The sequence below is a fragment of the Cataglyphis hispanica genome, chromosome 7 (assembly GCF_021464435.1).
Source record: "Cataglyphis hispanica isolate Lineage 1 chromosome 7, ULB_Chis1_1.0, whole genome shotgun sequence".
Lineage (NCBI taxonomy): Eukaryota > Metazoa > Arthropoda > Insecta > Hymenoptera > Formicidae > Cataglyphis > Cataglyphis hispanica.
In genome coordinates, this window is record NC_065960.1 from 2,428,831 (window position 1) to 2,434,830 (window position 6,000).

At 37.1% G+C, this 6,000-nt stretch overlaps 1 protein-coding gene across 5 annotated transcripts in view; it reads right to left on the minus strand.

Annotated features, from left to right (window-relative positions):
* The window catches only part of LOC126851196 (cell adhesion molecule Dscam2-like), a 137,884-nt gene extending 134,439 nt beyond the window's left edge, over positions 1 to 3,445 (minus strand). For all 5 annotated transcript variants that reach the window (XM_050594890.1, XM_050594891.1, XM_050594893.1 and 2 more), the window contains exon 1: positions 3,148 to 3,445. The gene's annotated coding sequence lies outside the window, so the exon portion shown is untranslated. The remainder of the gene's footprint in view (positions 1 to 3,147) is intronic.
* Between the last annotated feature and the right edge of the window lie 2,555 nt (positions 3,446 to 6,000).

Consider the following 6,000-nt stretch of genomic DNA (forward strand, 5'->3'; position numbering starts at 1 on the left):
GGCCGTAAAATGTTATTTCCGCGTTCGTGCGAATCATTCGCGCGTCTCTTTTCGAGTCGAATTCGCGTTTAATGAAAAAATACTTGGAACGCCTGCGTAAAGCTATATATCTCGATAACAGCGATAAACAAAGAATACTTTACGGGTTTTACGAGCGGGAATCGACGCGTGTCGTTATATTGTAACATTACAGTGAAACTGTCAAGCGTTCCGCGAAAAATTCGGTGAATTACGCGAATTTCAGTGACATGTGCAAAATGCGCAACTGTCATGTATTTTCAACATTTGATATTTTCGAGAAAAATTTCTGCAAGCTCTAATCACTATCGTCAGATAGCACGAATAACGATTAAATGAGAATTGAATTAAAATTCTCCTCATTATATTCTAGAAAATCATTTATATTTAAAAGAAAGACAATATAATTTAAAAAATTAATATTTTCGTAAAAAAAAAAAATTAAAGATGATGAAATTTTTAAAAAGATTGTAATAGTCTACGCAGCGATAACCTGATATTTTGCATGATGCTTTTATTTGCGCACTTGATCTGCTTTTACCGAGAGGAAAAAAATGGGAAAAATAAGGAGCAATTTCACTTCAACTTTAGCTCGAGTTCATCGTTGTGCAAACTGAAATTAATATGGCGGCGTATAGTTTCTACACCATATCACTTAGTAAAACTACAACCTTTGTTTTTATTTCAATTCGTCGTGAAACTAAAAGCCCAAGATCTTGCATTAAATAATGAGACCATTTAACATACGCACACCGAGAATTATGAAATTGTAATGAATTAAACTTCACGAATGAGAATATAATTGTATAAATGAAATTTTTGTTACTGCAATATTACAACTTTTCCTTTTATCAAAACTCAAGTAATATAACGATACGCACTATACAATTTCTGGTTCTATTTATTTTGAAAAGCAAAATACATTTATTCGTATAAAAATAGAACTAAAAATGGAAAAGGCAAACTCTTGAAGACGAGATGCATCAACGGACATTTTCACGAACAATATGAATATCCATTCAACTCCTTTTTGAATTGATATAATAGAGTTAATATAAATGTTTACTCTAACTCTCTATTTCTCTTGATTATAATATCGTGATAATGTGTAATATCAAACATATGCTATCAATGTACTTCTGTTCGAGTAAACAGTCATTCCAGTAAATAAAGCCTTAGACTCAGATGAGATATTTAAACTGGGTTATTGAATTTGCTCCAATTTTTGACGCATCAAACAGAGTGCAGATTCGCACGAGCCTATTTTCACCGCATGTTTTATCCAAACATTTGGGACAAGAGCAGAAGGCCAACAAAGATCTCACCGAGCGTAAACTCCAGGGTGATTCCGCAAGATACGCTCTTTTCACGGTAAATCACCGGCAAGGTGCCAAAAACATTGGCAACGGTTGTAAAGGTGTGCGGAAATTCGAATATGCGGTCCGAAAATACAATTCCGAATATGAAATACATATATATGCGATGCCTGTAATAAATTGAAAAATCAATATAAAAATCTTCTGTATTCATAAACTATATGAAGTGAATAATTTTTACACAATTTCTTTTTTCGACTTACACAACAAGAGTGAAAATCTTAAAGATAATTATTTTTTCTCTCATTCGAATTATGATCGATATATGTGACATAAATCGTGAGTAGAGCCAGACGGAATAATAAAAATTATCGAATAACCATCGCGCGAGGCAGAGAGTTGATAGAAAGAAGAGAAAATTGGGAGCGCTGCCTCTGACATTAATTAATCATCCGCGGAGAGTGGTCGAGTTACTCGAGTCTGATGAATTATCGCCACCTGAGGAACCAGCCCCGGCGATATACGACTCGCCATATCTACCTACGATAATTCTCTTACGCAGGGAGCGGCAATACGCTAACGATATTCGTTCGCGTGACATTATTAATGCGCGACGCGCAAAGTGCAAGCGTTTAATTCACGTATCAGAGCACGACAGTCGGTCTACAGTCGCTTTTTTTCAAAGTGCCAGACTGCAGCCCGCATCTCTTTGCCGGTGAGATACGGCTGATTAGTCGGCATGATAACGAGAAAGGAAAGCGCTGGGTCAGAATTATGAACATGGAATGCTCGCACGGAAGATATGATGACGCTTGGTGTGCGAGTGTTATTAAGAGATTTGCGCTTATTTAAAGCCTTGTATTTACGCGAATAATGTGATACAATTTCAGTTAAATATATGTATAATAGGGCGACTGCCTATATCTTATCATAATTGGATTCAACACTAAACTAAGAAAATAATCTTTAATTTTCTCTCTCTCTCTCTCTCTCTCTTTCTCTCACGTGCATTTTCTCTTAATTTTAGAACTTATTATTATGGAATAACGATATAAATATCTATTTAATTTAATTTTTAATTAATAGAATAATTGTATATAACTTAAATACATGCTATCTTAACATATCAATAAATAAAAAGATCACAATAATTTGATAAATATCACGATAATTTGACGAGACTTTTTATTTATTTTATTAATTATTTTATTTATTTAAGAAAACAATGTGAATAGACATTGTTAAAGGATAACATCTCTGGATAAATACCACGTGGTGAACATAAAAGTATATATGAGCTAATAAAATACTTTATGTACAACATGTGCGGGAAATATAGTGAACGCGCGGAAAAATTTCATTTATGGTATATTAAGTAGAATTGAAAGAAGATGGACAATAAAGCTGACGCATGTAATAATGACGGTAGAAAATCAGAATTACGGAACAGAATGTATAGGCATATCGATATGTCATAACACTTGCTACCACAATTATTGGCAACGTAAGTGCAATTCGCTCAGTATCGACCTTTATGGAAGATTGAAAGAATAAAGACCGAATTGGTTATTTTTACAAAAGTACGATATCAGGAAAATATGGACTTTACCGATTAAAAAAAACAATAAAAATAATAATAAAAAATGACGATATTCTAGATATTAATATCATCCCGACAATATTGCTTCTCTTTTCTTAACAGACACGATCACTGATATTCGCATCTCTTTTTAAAGCCGTGCAAACACATTGATAAGAAAGAATGCAACACGCATGCGATCGAATTTTCTACCGCGAGCGATTTTTCACGTACATTGTTGTCCTCAAAGATCCCGGCCAGCATGATAGTCGTCACCAACTGAAGAATGTCACGTGCCAGGCTCGAACTAGTTACGAGTCTCCCCGTTCGGGTCTAAGGAGAAAGAATGTCCTTCAAACTTTTCACTGAGCGGTCCGTTTCCACAAGATCGTCGAACCCGCGGAGAAGAGAGGACGAACGCGCGAGAAGAGGACGAAAAGGGAGAATCGAGAGTGCGTGCGTGCGTGCGATAGTGCGTGATCACTTTTGGAGAACACGTTGGAGGAGATCGCGAGCAAGTTGACACCTTCGGGGAGGAGATCGCGCGCAGAACTGACACCTCACGCGCGCGGTCCAGCTACCCTCAGCATCCAGCGGTGGCGGTGACGGCGACCGAGGGGGATGAAGCCGAGCACGCGCGAAATTCCGTCCTCCCCCCTCCCCCCCCTCTCCCTGCTCCTCCCCTGCCCCCTTTCCCTTGCTTGCCTCACTGAGAGAGCTGCAGCCACCCCCAGCCGTCCCATCCGCCACCTCCTCTCGTCCTCATCCACCGCGGCTATCCTCTCCTCGGTCAACCTCTGCCGCTCTCAGCACACCACACTCCCTGTTTCGCGCCGAATTCGCGCCATCATCCACGGAATCTCACTTATTTGTTCTGATAATATATGGAACTACGTTTATAGTAGTAGTAGTAGCAGTAGGGTATAGCCTCTTCCGTTTGTTAGACATAATTTCATTAATTATGTTAAATGGAGGAGAACATTAAATTCTGTAATTATTTCGCATAAATGATTCCCGAGTTTTTAATCTTCTTCCATATCCGCATCATTTAGTCGTCTACCTTTTGACGGCTCTATTTCGCTTTAATTAACAAACTAACTGTAGATCCAGAAACAGAAGATCAAATCAGAGAGAAGAGATCTTACAATTATTATATTTTCCCCTGCTATCTGATTGTTTGCAAAACTTGATAGTTCTTCGGTAAAGATCGGTAATATTATCGTGGATATGAATATGTACAATATCTCAAATATTTGCATTAAAATCTACGTGTCATGAATATCAGAAAGTCTAATTAATGATAATTATCAAGGACTCAGATACGTACATTTTGCGGCAAAAATTTTTAAAATTTTAAAATTTTGCAATTTTTTGCACTGCAAAATGAACTGCGATTATTATATTTTTTTTTTCCTGTACATCGCCAACTATTATTCGCCGGGATATTCAGCATTGATTATGACCTTTTTATAATTGTCCAAAGCGAACACGCCGACCCTCCAAGTGAGCAAATGCTGCGCCAAGTAATTACACCGCACAATTGTACGAATATTGCAGAATCGGTAAAGAAAAAAAAAAATTCCGTCGAATTTTTCATAGAGTAAAAATTTCATTTCCGCCGAGATATTTGACGTACGTGTCTTACCGAGTTCTAATCGTAAATTGAGAAAGATGAAAATTCTTCGCGCAATCATAACATCGTAAAATTGTAATGTTATATATATATATATATATATATATATATATATATATATAATTAATATATTATAATTAATATAATTAATATATTATTAATTCATTTTATCGTCAAACATTCAAAAGTTTATGGACAATGTAAAATCGTATAAATGCTCGTTATGAATTACGTACAAAATTAATACTGCATTAATTAAGAAAGAATATATATTCATTATAAAAAAATATGATGCGTTGATGAGAGAAAGATTCTTGCACGCAAAAATTGATTTGCAGCGACCTTAAATATTTCACGATTATACCCGAGGTAACTGTGCAGGGTCGAACACGCGAGAAATTTCACCCCTGTGATCTCTCCTCTCAACAAGAGTAGCCCCTTTACGGCCCTATTTCGTCCGAACGAGCGCCTCGCACCTACAAAGGGGCGTCGAGGGTTGAAACTCTCCCTAATAATTATCAGGCAATGGAGGCCATATTGCGCGAGCCGATGACCCAACGGTATGGAATATTCAAGACTCTTGCACGCGTAAGCGAGACCACCTTAAAACCTAATTAAAATATGCAACGTGGAAGATATGGCGTTAGTACATTATCGAGGTGTAAAACGTGAAGCGATAGAATTTTTTATTTTCGACAGACTTACTAACAAGATATTATTGATTAAATATATTAAACGGCTTATATAATATATTCGTTAATAAATTTTTTATTTTCTCAAAGTTTAAGGCAAAAAAATAAAGAAGCATATTGGCAAATCTTAAAAACCTCATTAAAAAAGTAATAATATTTCTAGTTTAGTAATTTCTAATTTTTAATCTAAGAAAAGAGGATGCAATTTTTTCTCAGATGCTCTTGCAGGGCTCGTAAATGTTAAAGGCTGCATCCTCATCATGGCCGGGAAATCCGGACGAGCGATTTCATTTTCGTACGTATCAGAATGGCTCATGGTCGCATGCGCGTGAACGTAGGTGTGTCGCCCTGTAATTAACCGGGCACTGCCAACCTACAATAATTACCTAACGCCGGCGGGGAAGGGAAATGGAGAGCGTTGCGTTGCGCGACAACCTTCCCGGTCGCAAGATTATTTAAACGCGCAATCGCCACTATGTCAATTTCGATTATGCTTCCGCAACACGACAAAGTGACAAAGCCAACCGCGCTTTTATCTCCAATCGTAATTTAATGAGCTCGCGAAATCCTTTTGTCACGTGTTTACCCGCGTCCTTTTATTTGCGTTATTGTCGCGCAAATGTAAAAATATTTCATATTATCACGGAGATAAAACATACACGGATCCAATACGATCGTGCCGTAGCACCAAACGGTCACATAATGATCCTTTAAAGTCTATGGAATGTGTCCGCGCATTAAACTCTCTCCACGCACATATGC